The sequence below is a fragment of the Leucopleurus acutus genome, assembly GCF_964270905.1.
Source record: "Leucopleurus acutus genome assembly, chromosome: 7".
Classification (NCBI taxonomy): domain Eukaryota; kingdom Metazoa; phylum Chordata; class Mammalia; order Artiodactyla; family Delphinidae; genus Leucopleurus; species Leucopleurus acutus.
Window position 1 is genome coordinate 93892740 of NC_139150.1, and position 21416 is coordinate 93914155.

The window sequence follows — 21416 nt, forward strand, 5'->3', positions numbered from 1 at the left end:
CCTACCTAATTTGGTTGCTGTAAAGGTCCATGAGTAACTTATGTGAAGAGCTTAAAACAGTGTCTGGCAGCTTCCCAGCACGGCATAACTATCAACTATGACTCTTCCTACCTGTGAAGCGGAGCCAGTTATACCTAACTTGTTAATTACCTACCTTGAGAGACATACATATCAGCATTCGGCATGTGTAGCACATTCCCCATTCCCCATGACCAAGGCTCTACCAGCCTCCTCCTCTCACAGGGAATTCAGAGCTCAGAGCCTGGGTCTGCCTGGGGTCACATCCACAATCTCCTGGGAACAGGGCCCCTGTTTCTGCGGTCGTGGATGGGGAAGGGGCCTCGAGCCTTATCTGCTGAACTTCCTCGCTTCAGCCCAGAAGCCCACGCTGGAGGCGTCTGGGCAGTGTGAAATGGGGAGAGTCAATCAGCACTCCACCCACATGCCCTGTCTGGGGTGAGTTTGCACATTAGTGCAAGACACCATTTCCCACCTCTGAGAAGGGCAGCAACGAGACAGGCTGGCTAAAATGTACGGTGATTAGGGGCTGGGGGCAGCATTCACATGCACTGGGGCAATTTCACTGGGGGCTACTGGGTGACACCTGTCAAGATGCCATGTCCAGACCCTCTGACCCAGCAGTTCTCCACCAGGAATTCAGCTGGACACACCCCCACGTGTACAAGATGCCCAAGTACAGTACGAGGCTGCTGATAGGAAAACTCTGGAGACACCTAGAAGTCCATCAGTTCATGTGCATGTGGGCACATATATGTGTGTGTGTGTTTGTGTGTATACACACATGTATATACACTGCATATGTGTAAGCTGATTTGTGTATGAGCTGTGGCACATCTATAGGATGGAATACTACACAGCTGTTAAAAAAAATAAAGTGGTCACTGAGATGAAAGGATGTCCAAGATACTTAGTTCAGTAAAAATTAAGGTCCCCCACAGTGTTATAATATGTTCTCATTTGTGTAGACACAGGGTATGTAACCATTTGTACGTGCACATAATTTACTCAAAACTATTTGATTAGACCAGCACTTAATCAAGGATCTGCTGGCAGTGAGCGACTAGAGAGTGGCTTTGGTCTGGAGTAGGTGTGTATTTCAATTTTTACTATGTGTATTCTTTAGTACTATTTGAATTCTTATCTTAAGCATGTGGTTTCCTAATTAAAATACTTTAAATCTGATATTAAAAGTAAAATATATTAAATGTAAAAAACTTGGAAAATAAAAGGTCAGAGAAGAAAACATTTCTGGCAATTTCAAAAAACAGGTTACTATAACTATTGAAACATGATTCCCGGAATATTACTCAGCCATAAAAAGAAACGAAATTGAGCTATTTATAATGAGGTGGATAGACCTAGAGTCTGTCATACAGAGTGAAGTAAGTCAGAAAGAAAAAGACAAATACCGTATGCTAACACATATATATGGAATTTAAGGGGAAAAAATGTCATGAAGAACTTAGGGGTAAGACAGGAATAAAGACACAGACCTCCTGGAGAATGGACTTGAGGATATGGGGAGGCGGAAGGGTGAGCTGTGACAGGGCGAGAGAGAGGCATGGACATATATACACTAATAAACGTAAGGTAGATAGCTAGTGGGAAGCAGACGCATGGCACAGGGATATCGGCTTGGTGCTTTGTGACCGCCTGGAGGGGTGGGATAGGGAGGGTGGGAGGGAGGGAGACGCAAGAGGGAAGACATATGGGAACATATGTATATGTATAACTGATTCACTTTGTTATAAAGCAGAAACTAACACACCATTGTAAAGCAATTATACTCCAATAAAGATGTTAAAAAAATAAAAAAATTTAAAAAACATTAAAAAAAAAAACCATGATTCCCTTTCTGAAATTTACTAAACGCATTTCATCAAAATGGAAGTTTTCAAGAACAGCAAACAGACTTTACATCATTTCCAGCAGTTCCGACGTTTTGTTGGACCTATTTATCCTAAGAAAACTCAGACACAGAGGAAAGCATTTTGGTGCAGGTGAGTGCCGCAGACCCTGAAGTGGGAGAGGCAGGCTCATAGCCATGCAGCAAGAGGAACAGAGACCTGGAACTCAAGAGAGAAGAAAGCACCTGCAGCATGTGGGCTGCTGAGTCAGGGAGCAGGGAGAGGAAGTGAGGGCCCCAGCGTGAACTGTGCCCCACGAGTCTCTGCATTTGGCCCCATCCCACATGATCCAGGGTTCCCCAGCACCAACTTGTGACTATGCAATGTTGTATAGCTAAATATGATAATGTTGCACGTTCAGATCATTGTCAATTTCCTACTTAAAATTCATTTTTAAAGACTGATTTTAACAACCAGCAAAACTTGAGCTAGAAACCCTTCTTTCTAGAATGCAGAGCCTATTTGCCGAGGTCAGGTGGCACAGAGAAGACACCGTGAGAGGGTCATCATAAGGCTCCCCGCTTACATAGGTGGGGGCCAGGACACACTTTCGTAAAATATTGATTTGACTCACTTCTCAGTTTTCTATGAGTTGAGGTATTTTGAAAAGGCATACTTTCTATGATATTACACAGTCAACACCTAAAACATTTTTTATATTTCTTTCAAGCAATTTAGGTGCCTTAATTCAGTCCATGTTTATTCTCCCCTAATGGGGAAGGCAGCAAAGTGTGGTGGCCAGAGTGCGTGGCCAGAGCATGGACTCTGAGGCCAGTCTCCCCAGGATCAGGTCTGGCGCTGCCACTTCTCAGCTGTATGACCTACAACAGGTCACTACCCACTCTCCCCAAGCTACTCCCCCAGCCCCTCCACCTCCTCCCCAGCTACTCCCTCAGCCCCTCCACCTCCTCCCCAGCTACTCCCTCAGCCCCTCCACCTCCTCCCCAGCTACTCCCCCAGCCCCTCCACCTCCTCCCCAGCTACTCCCTCAGCCCCTCCACCTCCTCAGCTACTCTCTGTGGAGGAAGCGGCATGAATGAGGAGTCGTAAAGCACATATACATACTACAGGAGGGCACACTGAATCAATGTTAACACAACAACACAAGCGACACTGCGCTGTTGTGATACAGTGGGGACACTCCCCAGTGCTGGGGAAGGTCCACCAGACCTCACAGCCACACTCAGCCACATCGTAGCAGAAACAAGTGTTGGGGAGAAGCAGGTGTTTTCAAGCCAACACCAATCCCCGTGGTAGCTCTAACTGTGATTTTGCCTAGATTTAAAGCTTTTTTTCTAAAACGCACGGCCACGACGTCAGCTTTTACTACCACCCCTGCTCCATGAACCTGAAAACGTCTAAACTCTGGGTCCATCTGACTCCAAACTGAATCAAGCCCTTTCTTTGAGAGCCTGACTGGGCTGCCCCAGAGCGACCTCTGCCCTCTCTTCCCAAACTGTGTGTCGGCACCACCCCAGGACTCCCCCTCAGTCCGCACCCCCTTCCACCCCTGCTGTCCACCCTCCTGCAGGGCTTTGAGAGCACACAGTCCAGACTCACCTACAGACGTCCTGGTTGGAGCCCCCTGTGCACCCGGAGTCTGTGTGATTTCAGAGGCTGAGAACCAGCAGAAGTGCCACCGCACTGCCTGCCTTTCCCTGCGTGACTCTGCCTTCCTGCTCCACACACCCCAGCTGTGCCCTGCTGGGTACATCTCCATCATACCCACCTCCCGAAATCCTGGCTGTCACTACAGCTTGGCTCAAGGGCCAGGGCAGCCTGAAAACTGCCCTCAGAATGGATGTCTGGACTTGACTGAGCTTTGCTTACTGGGTCCTGTGAAAAGTTATAAGCGAGAAGAATAATGAACATCCCACCAAAAGGTAAAGGTGAGAAAGTGACTGTTCACAGGAGTAAAGCAGGCACTCCTGCCGGACTCCAACAGCATCACTCATGACAGAGGTTTCTACCACGCTTTGCTGTACTCACCCCTTGCACTCTGAGTGACCCAGGGCACATACAGTATCATGAGACAGGAGGTCACTCACGTCCCTCGTGTGCAACTCTCTGGGGTGTGCACATGCCTGACCATAAACACTGGACACCTGAAGGAGCCCTCGAGGTGGGCCAAGAGACTTGGCACCGATAACGGGGCAGCAGCCGTGCGGACCCCTGCTGCCTCTGGGAGCGGCAGTAACTTCCACTCCCCAGCAACCTCCGGATCCTTCAGAGCCCTGAGGAGGTGGGTTTCATGTGCTGCTGATGCAGAGAAAGAGAGAAAATGCAACAACTGGCCTGGAGCCAAGATCAGAGCTGGGACTCCCTCCCTCCAGGGTCTCGCATTACCCAGAGGCCTTGTCAGCACCTGACAGCTCAGGACAGCCCATCACACTGGGGGTGGGGCGGGCATGTCACAGTGAGCAGGACAGAAACCGCTCTCTGGGGAAGCCTCGTGTCTCCAGTTTGAGCTGATGCTCCTTCTGCCCTGGAGCCGGCAGCTCCCACCCCTCCTTCTCCAGGAACTCGGGGGAGAGATGAGGGGGGTCCCTGCTGCACGGCTGGCACTTCAGAAACAGTGGTTTCTTCTCTTCACCATTTGGTGAAGACGTCACAGAATCTGCCCAGAAAGAACCATCTGGAATCTGGGGCTGGCAGAGGACTGCACTCAGGGCTGCCTGGGGCAGTATCCTGCACCCCCAGGTGCTCACGGCCCCCTCCGAGTGTCCTCCGGGAAGCACGTGTGGTTGCACCAGGGGAGCAGACTCCTCTTGCCCTGCACAGGGCCCCCAGACCCAGCCCGGCTGCAGAAGGACAAGAAGGTCTCTCCTCTCGGCCAAGGCGGGAGGGACAGGCCTGGGAGCCTCACCAAGCCCAGACCCAAGTGGGGATTTCTTTTTTAAGTCCAAACCACAAAATGCCACTCTCTTTGCCTTCATATCTAGTGATTCCTTAAAAATACACAGCAGAAGTACAAAGTCAGGCCAGCTCAACCACAGGCCATCATCCAGCTCGAGTCAACAAAGGCCGGAGCCAACACAAGGCCCTCTTCTTTCAATCCTGCCTCCCTCCCTGGACGTGGCCTTCCCTCCCAGCTTGGCAAAACCCATTAGGGAATCCACGCGCTCCGGCAAAAGTGCCATGAAGGCCCAGGTCGCCTCACCCTGGCAGGACACAAAGGAACAGCCATGTCCTGTCATCTTGGGCCCAATTTCTCCTCAGTATTGATTTTAGACTTCCAACTGTTCTCTACTGTGCACATACCACTCGCACAGACCTTTGAGTCTGGCTCGCCAGCTTCCACATCCCTTCAAGGGGACTTCAGGAACGCCAACTCAGCCCTGGACCGGCTGAGCACCTTGCAGCAAAGCCTGTTACTTTGAGACTCTGCTGCCTCTGTACTGTGGTCAAACCACACCAGCCCCCACCCAGTCAACGGTGGACCAAGAGGCCTCTGTCTGTCTGACCCCAAGGTGCTGTGGAAGCCGCCAGGAAGGTCAGAAGGGCACACAGTCCAGAGAGACGGCCATATTGGAAAAATCAAATGCCTGTATCCCTCCAGATGGCAGGAAGGTGCCTGCGAGTCACCTCTGCTAGAATTCCCAGCGTGAAGCGAAGCCCAAGTCACAGTGAGGCATCTGAAGTAACCACACACACCTCACAGTCCGGGAATTCACTCTGAAGTCGCCACACACGGAAGAGACCACCCACGTTTCACAAGCCACTGCTGGCCGGACCGGGTCCTATTAACCTGCAACCTGCCTGGAGCCCAGCCTAATGGCCCCAGGGCCCGCAAAGGCCCTGTCCTTTCAGCAGATGGAATTCCACAGCAGACAGGGTGTTCCCTTTCTGAGCCCTGTGTCACCTTCCAGATGATTCAGAACGTGTGAGACACGGAAAAGTGGCAGCTGGAGCATCACCATCACACTGTCATCTTCCAGGTGGAAAACTCCAGCTGAGGGGTTAAACGGCCTCACTCTGTCTCCTGGCGTGCCCAGGAGGCACCTCCGCTCTGGGACCACTGCTAGGGAGCCGGTTAGGAATGAAGCAGGAACAGAGGCAGAGAGAGAGGGGTCTCTAGCCAGGAGGTCTATCCTCCCCATCCATGGGAACCAAAATTAACTGAAAAATCTACATGACATTCTGAACATTCTTAAACCACATACACGAGGCCACCAGCTCCACCACCCCCCCCACTAGGGTCGTGCCAACCTGTCCCTGTGGAGGACGGTATCTCGACCCAGAATGACTGGGCCCAGAATGACTGGGCACAGGGGCAAGGCACCTTCCTCAGCATCGGCCGCAGTTACACCAGGTGCCTGGCCAGGGAAAGGCCTCTGAGCGCTGCACACATTCGCCACCTGGCGCATGCTGGGCACCCTCATCCAGCAACAAAGGACACGGGGATGCGATGTAGGGATGGAATAGAGGGCACCCCAAATGTGGTTCTAGAACAGCGCCAACCGGAGGAAAGGACTTGGTTTTCTAACATCTCAGGACCCTTTTTGGTAACATGCACATGGTTTTAAAGGCTGAGTAAATGTGAATAATTGTGCTGCACTAATCTCTTTTCTGACCATCGGACTTACTCAGCTGATAGAAAATAGGGGTGTGTGCACACATCAAACGTCCCCGTTCTGTTGAGGATGTCAAAGCTTGGAGGCCTCGCTTCCTGCTGAGCTGGACCTGGAGCACGGCCATCTGGCTGGGCCATCCGCCCCAGGAACAACCACTCCTCCTTGGGCGCCCCCTGCTAAGACCAACCCGAGGCCTGGGCGAGGTGCCGGGCCTCCTCGTGAGCATGTAGTCCCACGAGAGACACAGGGTCAGGCCTTCCTCTTCCAGTGGGTCCCTGATGACCGCAGCGTCCAAGGAGGTCCACCTGACTCCTGCTATCCTCATGTCATGGGACATGGAGCAGGAAATCATAGGGGGCAAATGTCCACCTGTGGAGGGTCCGGCAGGTGGGTCCGTTGGGTCCCTCGGGGTGGGCTGCTGCCCCCTGGGGTGGGCTGGCCTCAGACAAAAGTGGCTTGGTCCCCGGTCCTGGGAATAGGTGCTTCCCTTGTCTGCAAAGCTGGCTGTGGGCCAGGCCTCACCCAGGCACTTCTGCTTTCCCTGTGACCACAGAGAAGGACGTGGTCTAGACAGATCCTCCTGGGCAGTGTGGGCACCACTTCCCATGAAGGTACTTCCTTATGCTCCCAGCGGTCACGGATTCAGGACAGTGCCACCCCCACTGCCACAGCTGCCCTCTGGGCTCTACACTCGGTGCCACCAGTCAGGTCCCTGCTGGGGACACCTGAGTCACTGCATGTTGGACACAGCGAGGGACTCAGGCAGGCCTGTGAGCACCTGCTGAGGGCCAAGTCCAGGCACAGATATGGGGGCCGGGCATACCTGCAGCCACCCAGGTGGGCGCTGGGCAGCAGAGCAGACGGTGGGAATCCTGGGCCAGACTCCAGGCACGCCTCTCAGAGCTGCACACATGTCAACCCGGTAAATCCTCAGAGCCCCCGAGGACTTGGCCCTTCATTTCAGACAGGAGGAAACTGAGACACAGACAGCTCTCAGCCCTGTCCGGCCGTCCACCTCTACCAGGACGGCACTCTCCCCTGCACTGGGACCCTGACAGCACTCACACCAGCCCTTCCTCTAGGTGTGGGGTGATGGGCGCCCCCAGGGAGGAAGTGCTCCCAGAAGAGCAGAAAATGAGCTCCAACTCTGGGCTGGCTGTGGGGATACCAGGAAAAGCAGAATTCTCATCCTGACCTTTGACCTTGTCAGCGGCCAATGGGGCTTCCCTCAGGGCTGGCTTGGCCCGGCCCTGCCTACCTTCCATCAGCCCCCTGGCGTCCTTCTCAGCCTCCGGGTGCCTCAAAGTCCCCCAGAGCCCTGGGTCTGGAAATTGATAAGGAGGGGCAGGGAGGGGCCCCTGGGTAGAAGTCATTCATCTCAGGCCCAGGAAGCAGCGCAAGCCAGGGCACCGACAGCCAAGGTGGCCCCAGCTCCTTCCGCAGCAATGGTCACCAGGCACCTGACCACCTGACACAGGTCTGGAGGCAGCTCCCCCTACCCACCAGGGGCCCCGCAGCCAGCAGCCACACCATCTCCCCCTGGTGACCTCTAGTCTTAGCGTCACTCGTCACCTGTGAGAAGCCAAGCAGATGCAAGGGGTAGCGCTGACTTCCCCATTATCACTGCAAGAGCCTTCCCAGGGCGGGGCCAGGAACGGAGTGAGTCAGGCCACCTATGACCCCAGGAATACACTGCCGTCTCACAGGGATTCTTCCTTCCAGCAACGGTGTTCATCATCAGATATTCGCAGATAAGAGTACAAAGGGCTGGAAACTTTCAGAAGCCACATCTGTGTCGAGCAGTGGGGTCAAGCATCTGAAACCCACCGTCTCACCCCAGGCCTGCTCCCCACGTCACCTCGCCACTCCTCAGGGCTGGAAAGCAGAAATTTCCCCACTCCCACGTCGGAGACCCTGACCTAGGTGGATCACATCACGTTAGTAAACACATCTGCCTAACTGGGCTTATTTAAATCCAGTTTCTCATCAAAATCTCAACTTGTTCCAAGTTAGGAGCCCAGCAGACACTTTGTAAAGGATAGTTCTGGCCAAGGACGGCGGCTGCATCTCAATCTCCAGGCCATCCACATGTCCCCACCTCCAGGAGATGCCTTTCCCCAGGGCAGTCCGGGAAGCACGCCCTTTCCAAAGAAATGCACTTTGCTAACTAAGTCAGGCAGGAGTGCACACTACCCATCGTTTCTTGCTAGCTTAAAAAAAAGGCGTAAGAGTGAAATGAAATAATTCACACAAACTGCAGCCTGCACAGTGAATGAAGAGGGACTACTTTCATGCTCAGAAGAATGTGGTTTCTGTTCAATGTCAAGCTGTTTCAGACGGGACATTCTGCTAGACGGGACAAACTCAACTGACAATACAACCTCATTAAAAATTCTATAACTACAACCAAAGGGGAGAGGGAGATGGGAGGAATTGGGAAACGGGGATTGACATGTATACACTATTCATAGTATGTATAAAATAGATAACTAATGAGAACCTACTGTATAGCACAGGGAACTCTACTCAGTGCTCTGTGGTGACCTGAATGGGAAGGAAATCCAAAAAAGAGGGGATATATGTATACATATAGGTGATTCACTTTGCTGTACGGTAGAAACTAACACAACATTGTAAAACAGCTATACTCCAATAAAAATTAATTTAAAAATAAACAAATAAATAAGAACTATGTTAACAACAACAACAACAAAAAAACAACTCCATAACTACAACACTTTGGAAAAGACATTTCCGAAGTTGCTGCTTCACCCTGACCTGTGGTCAGAGGGGGGCACCCAGTGGGTGGCTCTGCGGGAGGCTGCCCAGGACAGGCTTCAGGCTTGGGATGGCAACCACACCCAAAGCATCCATGGGTGACAGAAGTTTCTAGAAACATTTCAGCCACAGGGAGGGGATTACTCAGAGGCGAGGACATACATAACAAGGCTCTCCCAACTTGCAGACCAGAAACTTGAAGCTTCTGCTCCAGCTTGCCCAGCCCATCCCTGCCCCGGCCCCCTACCCTGCGAGGTCCCTGGGGCATCTCTCTGCTCTCTCCAAAAACCAGGAGAGCCACGCTGGGTAACCCCCCTCCCTCCCTCCCGCTCATGCACGGAACCCACCGTCAGTGGATTACAAGCCCCTCAGTCTTCAGTGGGAAACAACTTACTGCCTTCCTGGAGGTGCCTGCTGCCAGGCTGCCAAGCCTCCCCCCACACCCCGACCCTGGCAGGAGCTGGCACCTGGCCAGCAGCACAGCCCATGTCCCACGTCTTTCCAGGCCAAGGGGACCTGCAACAGTTATTGCTCACTGGTGAGGGCGGAGCTGGGCCTGGCTTTCTGGAGGAGTCTAACAAGCTCTGCCACGCTTCCTTCCTCAGACTCAGCAATCCTACAAGTTCAAAAGGATGCCAGCCCAGGAATCTTTACCTCCATGTCACTTTAACGAAAATAAAAATGTATAATCTAAATGTACACTCATCAGGAACTGGCTAAATAAATAATAATATTATAGCACGCTCTGCCATCAAGGTAATGCTTGTTGAAAAACACGGATGAACACAATACATTATTAAATGCAAAGAGGAGACGATAAAACAGCACTTAAATGTAAGCTTATTCATGTAAAAAACTAGCCAGGAAAGCTCACGCCCAGAAGGGTGTGGGCATCACTATTCCAAGCGCTCGCTGGAGCTCAGTCCCTGATCCCAACAGGGCAGCATTACCTGCCTTTGCAGGGGAGCTCTCTGGGGCCAACTGCACCTGATCTTGGAGCCCAGGGCACCAGGCAAGCTGGCCATGATCGCCTGTCGGAGGCGGAGAGGGGGCAGGTGCGGGAGGTGCTCAGTTCTGGGCAGGGGACTTCTGGGGCATCTTTAAATATTTTCTTTAGACTTTTCTGTATCTTCTCATTTTTTTACATTAGGAAATGCATTTTTCAGTACTTTTCTTACAAAACAATCATGTCATTTCCAAACAACAGCAGCTTCTCCAGATTCTTTCAGTCTGTTTGCCCCTAGGCCACCCCACAGCGAAGGGGAAGGTGGCCCCGAGTCCCCCCAAGAGTGCAGTCCTGCCATCCTACAGCCGCATTCGAGGACTTCCAGTCCTCAGCCAGACCAGAATCTGCACTTCCAAATCCCCAGCACGACTCTAGTTACCCGTGTCTCCATGTCCCAGTTACACCACATTCCCCTCTGCATCTGTGCTGCCCTGCCCCATCAAGTCTGACCCGTCCATTTACCCAACAAGAGAGATGTAAATTAGTCCGGGTGCTGGGCCCAGCTGCCTGGGTTTGAGCTCTGCGTCCCCTTACCAGCTGTGTGACCCAGGCCAGCTATTTAACCCCTCAGCCCCTCGGATTCTGAGCTGTAAGACAGAGCTGGCCTCAAAAAGTACGTGGGTTATTATGACAGCACTTGGCACGAGAGACGGTAACCACTAATGTCACAGATGATATTAAAATCTACCACGGAATGGCCTGGGCCGTTTGCTAAGCCTTTAACAAGATCATCACACTGTAGCTGCCGAATCCTGCTAAGGGCAGCAGCCATAAAAAACCAATTCTGCCGGGACTTCCCTGGTTGCACAGTGGATAAGACTCTACCTGCTAATGCAGGGGACACGGGTTCGATCCTTGATCCAGGAAGATCCCACATGCCTCGGAGCAACTAAGCCTGTACGCCACAACTACTGAAGCCTGTGCGCCTAGAGCCCGTGCTCTGCAACAAGAGAAGCCACTGCAATGATAAGCCCTCTGACTGCAACAAATAGTAGTAGCCCCCGCTCGCCGCAACTGGAGAAAGCCCGCACGCAGCAACGCAGACCCAGCGCAGCCAAAAATAAATAAATAAATAAATTTAAAAACAAAACAAAACACACACACCAACTCTGCCAGGTTTCACGTTTTGCTCTTTCGACAACAACTTTTCCCCAAAGAAACTGATCAGAGAGGGAAGGAGCTTTGTCCTTGGCGTCTGAGGAAATCCAGCTCTTCTGCACACCTCCAAGCAGCACTGATCTCAGCCTGTGACTCTCATGTCCTATCCTAAAAGATGTCACCCTGCAGGGTGGCACCTGCTTACCGGAGGACATCTTGGGACAGGTGTTGCTGACGAGAGCAGCTGCCTCATGCAGTGACCCAACATTCATACTCCACAGCAGAAAGAGTAAGAAGACCCGTGGAAGGGAGGAGGGCACTTGGGTTGCCCAGAGCCAACCTGTGAAAGCCAAGGCCAGGAGAGGCATCCCCTGGCCTTGCCGGCGCACCAGAGTGAGGCTCACACGGGGACCGCGGGAGCAGTGCCCACAGCTCCAGGCGCCTCAGACACCTGCACGGGCTCTCATGGTTTGTTGGGAAAGAGACTTTGCCTCGGTAGGGTCTGGGAAAAGTTTCTGATACAGTCTTTACCTGAAAGGGGATGATATCAACAGTACCTCTGGCGGAAAGTGTAACCATTTCCAAAAGCTTGTTCCTGCATTAAACCCACCTCCCCCCGACACACAGCCGAGAGCACAGCCAAATCCCACCCCAGAGAGGGCACTCCCACCAAAACCCAAGTTCACAGAGTCCAGGGGTACGGCATCCTGCACACCCAACCCAGCAAGAACGGGTAGGGTAGGGAGGGGGGTGCTGGCGTAATACTCAGACCTTCTAACTTTCAGGAAATTATACAGAACAAGCCAAAAACAGCCATAAAGGAAATGAATCCACTGGCCTGCCTGGCACAAAGCTAATCTAGAGCCACACAGATGCCTCTCGAAACCAGTAGCCCTACTGAGGGGCTAAGACACTAAATCCCACAGAAACATATAAGCTGGAAAAGATGCGTCCCAGGTCCCAAGCCACAGCAGAAGAAGGGGCTTGAATCTAAAGTCCAACTGGGGTAGTTTGTTGAATCAAAAGGTTGCATAGGGCTTCCCTGGTGGTGCACTGGTTGAGAGTCCACCTGCCGATGCAGGGGACATGGGTTCGTATCCCGGTCTGGGAAGATCCCACATGCCACAGAGCAGCTGGGCCCGTGAGCCACGGCCGCTGAGCCTGCGTGTCTGGAGCCTGTGCTCCGCAACGAGAGAGGTCACAACAGTGAGAGGCCCGCGTACCGCAAAAAAAAAAAAAAAAAGGGTCACATAAGCTAAACTGTGTCACTAGAGAGGACACAACCAGAGGCAGGGCCGGGGGCACCAAGGCACCCAGAGCCAGGCTGCTGGGCCCTGCACCTTAAACCAGCAGCAGCCCGGACAGCACCGAGGAGGGGGTTGGCTGCGGGGTCCTGCTCACTTCTCCTGCTGGGCACCTGGGAAGGCACTCCTCCTGCCCTGTTCACACTGTCCTCTGTCCTGTCCGTACTGCATGCCTGGGGCCCATGGCTGCTCGCCTGGCCCTGAACGCATGAGTGCCTCTTGTACAGTGCACGCTCGGTCAGGTCCCTGGGCAGGAAGAGACGCTGGACCAGGGATGACTGATCCTGCCCCCGAGCAGGGGGCTCCTTCTCAGCGCAGCTGAGGTCAGGGCAGAGCGCCAGCACACTTCCTGCTCCCACCGTCCAAGTCCCCCAAGACACACCACCTCCTCCTTCCCTCCTGTTGTTAAATCCTACTGCCCTTTGCAAGCCAGCAGGACTTCCAGCTGCTTCTGAGCTGTTCTAAACCCCTGCAGCACCTGCAGTCTAGAAGGTGATGCAAAGCTCCATGCCAGGCCAGCAGTAGCAGCAGCGGAGTCCATGGGCACATTCACGGCCCCCCAACAGCATTCCAAGTTTGCACAAGCTATGTCTGCTTAAGCCCTCTAGGTACTTCTTACCTAAAGTTTGAATACCACTGGTCTACATGACACAATTTCACACTAGATTTTACATTTTCTTTGCTGGTCAATAACAGTTTCATTTGTCTTATCTCCATAAGTGATTGTGAAGCTCGTCTTAGCACAAAACCGCATCTTAACGGACCTACGTTGGTTTCCTATGGCTGCTGTAAAATAATACCACAAACTTGGTGACTTAAAACAGCATAAATTTATTATCCCAACTGTTCTGGAGGTCAGAAGTCTGACATGGGACTCACTGGGCTAGAATTCAAGAGCTGGCTGCATTCCTTCTGGAGGTTCTGTGAAGAATTGTTACCTTGCCTTTTACAGCTTCCAAAGGCCTCCTGCATTCCTTGGCTGGTGGCCCATTCCTCTACCTTAAAGCTAGTGAAGAGCACAGGCCAAAGAGCCCACTTGAGCATAAGGATTATTTTGAGCTGAAGGCAACTGAGAACAGCAGATACAAGAAAAGCTCCCTGCCCTCCCCCATTTGCCTAAAAGCAGGACATAAATTCTCTCTGTAAAAGTGTACCGGAGATGACACTGAGATGAGTCTGCATAATTAACCTTACTAAACATCCTTTATCTACCATATGCTTCCTAGTCACCTTCCCACAATTTACTATCCCTAGGGACCCAACCCCCCTTTCCTTCGTCTTGTCACTTCAAAATTTATTGCCCTTTGTTAAAGTAATATATAAGACCCAAGTTTAACTGCTTCTTTGGGTTTTTACTTCTTTTGTGTGAAGTCCCTGTGCATATAACAATATTAAATTTTGTATGCCTTTCGCCCCTTTAATCTGCTGTCAGTTTAATTCACAGGCCCCAATCACCAAACCTAAGAGCAGAGGAAAAGTTCTTCCTCCCCTATGCCAGCAGCACAGCATCTTCTCTCTTCTCTGCCCTTCTGACTCTCTTATTACGATCCTGTGATTACATTGAGGGCCTACCCAGATAAACCAGGATAATCTCCCTATCTCAAGATCCTTAACTTAAATCACATCTGCAAAGTCCCTTTACAGTGTAAGGCAACACAGTCACTCCAGGGACTAGAATGTGGACGTGTTTAGGGACCTGCAGACCCCCCAGCAGAGCCCTACTGCCATTCAGTAATGTGGCCCTACAAGGGCACAACTCCTAATTTTTCTCCTAGAAAAAAAATAAGGTTTTTAGGTGGTCTCCCAATTTCTTGATACTGAAAAGTAATTAAGATTTACTTTTTTAATACTGGGAAGTCCAAACAAGACCCATCTGCCTTTGAGGGCTGAGTTAGCCAGCTGGCCTGAGAGCTAAGAGTCCACGTAGGTGCCGTGTTGGATGGGGGCCGCTGAGAGGGGAGAATGTCACTCCTGCACACCCTCCATGAGGTCAGACAGCGTTGGAGATGCCAACACAGAAATCCAGGCTAGGAAAAGTCAGGATGAGGGCAATTGTAAAGTAGCATGTATTTTAAGAATGCTGGTTGAATAAAAATGCAAATGATTGTTAATAGGAACTAGAAAATAAGAAGGAAACCACACATTCCAAGGTAATCTTGACTTGATGAGTCATTCAGATGCAAATTTTATCCCAATTTTGGAAGGATTTACAAACACCCCCATTCACAGCCCTATTCCTATGTTAATTCTAATCTCAGAACTCTCCCTCCACAGTTCCCAGCCTGGGCACTTTCCCGCCACTGTCTCTTTTTATGAGGCCCTTAAGCACAGGCAGCTTTTTCAAGCTGGCACGGCGGAGTTTCTGGTGTGTCTCTGGCCACCCCACCCCGTTCCGGACCCCCAGGGACAGAGCCCTCCCCAATTCTCGGACTTTCACACACTTGAGTCCGACTGGACTCAAGGCCCATGGCCTTCATCGGCTTCTTACCAAGAACATATGAAAGGGAGAAACCAAGAGACCTAAGCAATCCAAACAATAAAGGGAGGTGACAAACGACTCCCTGCCCCATATCCACATCTGCCGTGACACATCCACAGGGACCTGAATCAGCTGCCCAAGTAAAGGACCCAGGAGCCTCTCCTGGCCAGCAGAGCACCTGCCCTGCATCACAGCCTCAGCCCTGGACGCCTGTTGACCTACTGCACGGACAGATGGACTTCTCACAGACAAACTCCTCCAGTCCTCTAGAAGAGTGACTGGTCATTCAGGCCCTGGTCACTCGGGTGGGGGGATAGAAGGACACCTGCCTGCTTACTCAGCCCGCTCCCATTCAACTGAGCCGTGAGAAGTGGGAAAACAAAACCCCATCGGCACGAATAGTAAGAAGATGCTGGGATGCACTAAGTACTCAGCCTTACTGTACACATCTCCTCGTCAATGAAATGGGGATGACTGGAACTCATCCCAATTATTGAGAGGATTAAACAAGGTGCCACATGTCAGGCACTCAGAACTAAAAAACCAAACTCTGATTTTTATACATTCTTCTACCTGGTAGTTTATAGATCCTTCTGGATTCTTCTAGTAGGAAATAACAAATCATACCATCTGGAAAAAAGAAAGGAAGAAAAGAAAATGCTGAGCCTCTTGGCAGCAAACCCTAAAGAGCCAAGCCCCTGCTGCCAGGCCCGGCGGCCTCCCCTCTCCCGGGGCCACACTTGCCACCGGCTCCCTGACCCCACCCTGGCCACGGGCAGGATGGTGCTCAGGATGTGGTCTGGCCCGGCTGCCCCATCGTCACGGGGAGCTCTGCTGCCCAGGGCGTCTGTCCTGACACCTGGGTCTCCAGGGTGCAGCCCGGGTGGGGCCACAGGGACGGGCCACGGGCAGCTGGGCCCACTGGGGCCATGACAAGGCGCCGTTCAGCAGCGGGACAAGGCCCAGCAGTGAGCCTCCCTCGGGCCATGGAACACGCTTGCCCCATTCTTGTCCCTTTCAATGGTCGGCTGTGCTCCATCGATGTGGGCCCGATTGTTCTCCTGTGTGGGCTCATTCGGGGGGGCGGGCAGGGCCAGCCCAGGCCGAGGGAGGAGGAGGCAGGAGCTCCTGTCCCCAAGAAGAAAGGCCCTTAGAGCCCTGCAGGGAGGGGGGAGGGGTCCTGCCGAGGGCGCGCCCCTCGGTGCCCAGGGATCACACAGGCCTGGCCACGCAGTCACCGAGGGCCTCTGGGTTCTGGGGCGAGAATGGGAAGCTGCCCTTCTTCCTGGCTCCCCTGCAGGGCCCCGGGCAAGCCCCTCAGCCCCTCCAAGAGTCAGTGTCCAGCCTTGAAAACAGGGAGAGTTGTGGCATCTGGTCATGTGGTGGCTGCAAGGTGGCAACGAGGGTGAATGGGGACGTGGTGTGTGCAGAGCACCTCTGCACCGCTGGCCAAAAACCAACGCGGGAAGAAGTGCTGGTAAAGGAGCGCCTCTTCTGTCTCCTGACCACTGCCCATCGGCACATCCTCCCATGAGCGGGCCTGGGACCGCCACCCCGTCTGTGGGGTTGGCTGGGCGGGGGCACACGAGCACCAGTGTGGCACTGGCCGTCCCCCGCGGGGGCTGGAAGGGGGCACAGCGTGGGGATGGTGGTGCCCACACATGGTCGTGAACAAACGCGAGGAGGTGGGCAGACACCGCAGGCTCAGCCTCCCAGACACGGCTTCCAACCGGCACCCAGCATCACACCAACCTCCCCCTTCCCCAAAATGCAGCACCTGCACCTCTGCTGCTGCCATGAGCAACTCTGGGCTCCATGAGGGGAGGACACGGGCCTGGGACACAGCGGTATCTGGTGACAGCAGGCGCCAACCCACATGTGCTGCCTGCAACAGGCACAGACTCTGGTGTCTACCTCTGGTTATGCGGCCACCAGGACAGAGGACTGGCTGACAAGTCCTGGGCTGAAGGAAGCTGGGTCGTGATGTGGGCAGACACAGATGACTGCCACGCACACTGGGTGTCTGAGCCTCAGTCATAAGCTGGATTGGGACTGGCCGCACCCATCTGACGGACAGAGCTACACTGTATGAGAGGTCCATGCCCTGCCCCAGCAGGACAGTAACTTGCTCTGTCCCAGACCTCAACTCTAAAATCCCTTAAACACAGCAACCAGGTCCATCCCACCTGCTGAAACAAACAGCGCCCAGGCAGCTGCCAGCACGATGGCCTCTGCCCTTTCTAACTGGATGGTTCCTAATGAGCCACAGAGGCAGTTGGAGGGGGTCAGGCTGCGCTAGATGCAGGAAGACTGTGACAAGGGGCGGTGATGCAGACTCTGCAGGGAGCAGCCCCACCTGACCCAGGCACCCGTCCCGTGACCTCTCACACCTTCCTCTCCCTCAGAGCCTTTGGTGACAATGCCCTGACCTGCAGGCTTGGAGACAAGATGCAGGAGAAGCAGGAGGGCCACAGCTGGGGTGGGCTCTGGGAACGCCACGCCCTGGGATGGCTTGGGGTCGACTTCCAGAGCCTCCCAGGGCCTTGTGATGGTTCCCATCAAAAGTCCAAGAAGACATGCTCCATGACTTGGTCGATGGAGCCAGGTGACTGTGACCCTCAGCTAGTGACAGAGCTGGGCTCATGAAATTCTGGGAAAATATTAATCTATCCCATCATGAGTTAAAAGCTGCTCCAGTCAAACCAGCATTATGAAAACACTTTATTTTGTTCATGAGAAACACGAACGTTTCTGGCTTTAAAGATATTTTGAGGCAATGGACTGAAATATTCTTTATACTCATTGACTAGAATTATATATAACTTATGTATTGTAGTCTGCAACATGCTTTACAATTTTAGAATATTTTCATAGACTTATAATATATGAGCTATATGTTTTAAAAAACAGAGTTTCTTTGAATCCTTTAAGGTCTGTTTGCTGCGAGTCAAAACCACTCTGGTCTGTAAACTGCCTACGAAGATGATTAGCTCTGAAGGCAATTTTCTTAAAGTAGCAGTAACATTAAAAGAAACACTTGGGGGCTTCCCTGGTGGCGCAGTGGTTAAGAATCCGCCTGCCAATGCAGGAGACACGGGTTTGATCCCTGGTCCGGGAAGATCGCACATGCCACAGAGCAACTAAGCCCGAGCGCCACAACTACTGAGCCTGCGCTCTACAGCCCATGAGCCACAACTACTGAGCCCGTGCGCTGCAACTACTGAAGTCCACGTGTCCTATAGACTGCGCTCGGTAACAAGAGAAGCCACAGCAATGAGAAGGCTGTGCACCACAATGAAGAGTAGCACCCGGTCCCTGCAACTAGAGAAAGCCCGCATGCAGCAACGAAGACCCAACGCAGACAAAAAAAATTAATTAATTTTAAAAAATTAAAAAAAATAAAATCTGTATCTTAAAAAAAAGGAAACACTTGAGGAAACACTTTTCTTCTGTGATTAAAGAGTTCACAAAAAAATTAAGGTACCAAACAAGAGGCTAAGGGTTTCAAACAGCAGCCTTTGCCTTCCGCAAATAACGAGATGCAAAATTTAATTCCGCTTCCACTGAAAAGGTGCTCCTCTGATCAGCACTAGCTCAGCAGACCAATCTCAAGATCTCTGCAGCCCACTCAGGCCCCAGAGTGTATCAATGGGTCGATTCAATTTATGGTAAACAGCAAGAGAAGTGTCTATTTTTATAAACCTATTTACAGGTACTTGCACCTTTACAAAAAGTTAGCAAAGAACCAAATGCACAAACTTAGGTCAAATGAAAACCAGCTGACCCATGTTCAAGCTCACCACATCTTAGCATCAATTTTAAGCATGAATACAACCTTATTTGGCTCAAGAATGCTCCGTATAATAATTCTGCAGTCAGTGCATGGCCTTGGTCACAGCTGCCAAGAGCCAGCTAGGGTGAGCAAAAGCGCCAGGGACAAACCAGCCTGCCTTCTGTCTCACCAAGAACAGTCCAGACAGACAATGGAGGCCCAGTGGTCATCACCTGCCTTCTGACCTGATCCTCCCTGTGTGGGTCACCCAGGACATGGAGCTTCTCTCCTATAGCCCCTCACCTGTACACACCCTACACACTGCTGTTCCCAGCCACGCTGACCCCTCTGGCCCTGTCCTCTGCTCGTGCACCTTCCACATATCAGCCACTCAGGGCATCCTCCACACCCTTCAAATGTGGCCCAATACCCTCTGGGTAACATGTCCCTGATTTTCCAGAAAAAAGGAGGCCACGATGGACAGACCATCATGGGGGCTCTCAGGGGGTCTGCCTGGTGGACATGCCATCTTGGGTACTCTCAGGAGGGTCTGTTCAATGGACAGGTCACCCTGGGGACTTTCAGGGGTATGAGTGGTGGATGAGCCATCATCCAGTTGGGGGAAACATGCGTTTCCAGGCAGACAACCCAAAGGTGCTGAGGCGAGAGCCCAGCACATCAGGGCCAAAGCCAGAAGAGAGATGTGGCCAGAATGCTGATAACATAAGGGTGACCCTGGGCTCTGGCCTGGGGCCAGGCTGTGTCAGGATGCCCCCACCATGAGAAGGGGACAAAGGGAGCCCAGAGGCAGGAAGAGTGAGAGGGCACAAATCACCTCCCGCCCAGAACTAGGGTTTCCTTCTCAGGGCTGTAGGGTCCCAAACGCCTGGCCCCCTCAGCCCACCTGCCATCAAGGCTGCTTCCTGCGGGCATAATTCCTGGGTCGCTCTCACCATGTCCACCTCCACACCAGGCCAGTGCTTTCTGTTTCCAGCTTTCCTACCTGGACCTGCACTAAAATCCCATTAAACTGTGGCCTCTGATCAGCCACGCAGCAACAGGCTCCACCGCTGGGACAAAGGGCTGGGGGCTGGCAGTAGGGTGACCTCCCCACACAGGGGGCTATCACCCAGCAGGGCAGGGAGGAGGCAGACGTGGGGGACCGACAGCGCCTCCCAGGGCACACGCCCCACAGCTGGGTTTAAACGTCTCTCCTCCCCACTGGACACGCAGCTCGATGTGCACATGCCCGCATCGTGCAGGTATGGACTTGCTGACTGTCACAGGCGAGGCTGGCGAGCTCGCATGTTACTAACGCCCCCTCCCCGGCCAGGCCAGCGGGAGTGCGTCACACGTCCTTCCCACCCCTGCCGGCCACAGCCTCTGGGCCCCAACTAGGTTTACTTCCCCTGTGTGGCCAGGGTCATGGTCAGTGCCACAGCAGTGGGAGGGGCTCTGTGTGACAGAGGCCAAGGAGCTGCCCGGCACCCACCCACAGCCCCACAGGCGCAGAAGGAGTGGCTTCATGTTCTCAAGCTCCCCAGTGTCTATTAAATATAAAAAGCTCTGCAAGGACCACTGAACTTCTTACTTGGTCACAGCAGCACAGGAGGAATTATAAGGAAGCCAAGTGCCTGCAGAATCTCAGGAGCAGGATGCCTGCAGCAAGGAGAGGCAAGTGTCAGCGCGATCTGAAACATCAGAAGAAACTGCCCGGCCAGGGCCACCTCCTCTGCTGGCTGGAAGTACGGAGTCCAAGGTGAAATTTGGAAAGACAGATGAGTTTCACTTCTGCAGGCACCCAACAGCTGGCAAAGAATCAGCACCACACACCCTCCCCGCCTCGAGCTCTTGTGTCAAAACCCACTCGTGTGGGGTTAAGAGCCATGCAGGCCTGGAGGGGTCAGCACTAGACACTGCCCGGCATGGCCGGGGTCCTTGGCCCGCCCTCCTCACCCCTTCCCAGTAAGGAAGCAGACAGACCACCAGGCACAGACCCTGGATCAGCCCTAGGACCTGGTTCAAGTGCACCAGGCAAACACCCACCCCTCGGTGTGCCAGGACTGTCTGCAAACCCTGTCACAAGCAGCCAAGCCCGAGTCTAGAGAACCCGAGTCACCCAGGAGGAGCACGCCTAACAGCGGGCAGACACCACCCCTGCAGCAGCGCCAACTGCCCCCCACCCTCCTCCCTCCTTCCCACGGGGCCTGCCCTCCACCCACAGGAAGGCACCTGGTTCACCTTCCACTGACTGCACAGCAGGTGTGCACGGTCCAGTTGTTCCTGCAGAGCCTCCAGCCACCCAGGTGTCTGGGGGACAAATGAGCCCGCCTGCACAGTGTATCCTGCACCCTACCCACCCGTGGCTGCCACCCGAGAAGAAGGCTGGGCCACCACCAGCTGCCAAAGGAGGACCTTCGCAAGGCAGAGTGACACGACAGCCCTAGGCCTGCAGCACCTACACCCTCCCCCCGCCC